The following is a 783-nucleotide window of genomic DNA, read 5'->3' as shown; positions in this document are numbered from 1 at the left end:
AACGGCCATGCCTTGCATTGGCCGCCCGCTTGCTTCCGCGGGCTTGGAACTCTAATTATTATGAAACATACTGTGGATGTGACAACTTATGCAAACACGTTTCATCTATAATTCTTACACCTCTCCAGCATGTATAAATAACAGTACGGTGTAAAAAGGTTTTGTTGTTTTTAATCTATTCAGCTTAAGACCAATTTTGGCAAACATCAAACTATAAAGTTGATTTATTTAACAACTAACCATACACTACCCCACTGGTTATCAAACAGACCCCTAGTGGGGCCACAGTGCCATGACAGAGAGGCTGATCACTGCAAAAAAAAAATTCTGCCCCAAAAGAGCTGCAGGAGGAACTAATGTTTAGACATTGTTGTAACTCAGACTTATTTTTGAGTTACACAAACCGCATTTCCCAGCTGATTAGACAGACAGACCACATGCTGCACAGTGTGGAGAGTAGGTAAACTCTTATATTGAGCCGGTGCATGACCTGAACAGACATGATGATGAACACAAAGTCTGGGGGGGGCGAGATGGATGAATGAAAAAAAGAAAAAAAAAAAACATTTTTTGACTGGGAGTTGGCTCCGTTGGTGGGGGAGGATGCCGGTCAGACCTGGCAGGCCCAAACGTATTGTGAGGGTCTGTTGGGAACGTCTGGCAGAGTCTCCTGTTAGGCGGAGTTTTAACTCCCACCTCCGGGAGAACTTCGAACATGTTCCGGGGGAGGCGGGGGACATTGAGTCCGAGTGGGCCATGTTCCGTGCCTCCATTGTTGAGGCG

The 783-nt window shown here is 45.7% G+C and overlaps 1 protein-coding gene across 6 annotated transcripts in view; it reads right to left on the bottom strand.

Moving 5' to 3' along the window:
- usp25 (ubiquitin specific peptidase 25) overlaps window positions 1-783 on the bottom strand; it is a 106,280-nt gene that overhangs the window by 58,719 nt on the left and 46,778 nt on the right. The window lies entirely within an intron of this gene.

Source organism: Kryptolebias marmoratus, linkage group LG13, assembly GCF_001649575.2.
Source record: "Kryptolebias marmoratus isolate JLee-2015 linkage group LG13, ASM164957v2, whole genome shotgun sequence".
NCBI lineage: Eukaryota > Metazoa > Chordata > Actinopteri > Cyprinodontiformes > Rivulidae > Kryptolebias > Kryptolebias marmoratus.
Note: the sequence above shows the minus strand (reverse complement) of the source record. Positions and strands in the feature narration are given on the sequence as shown.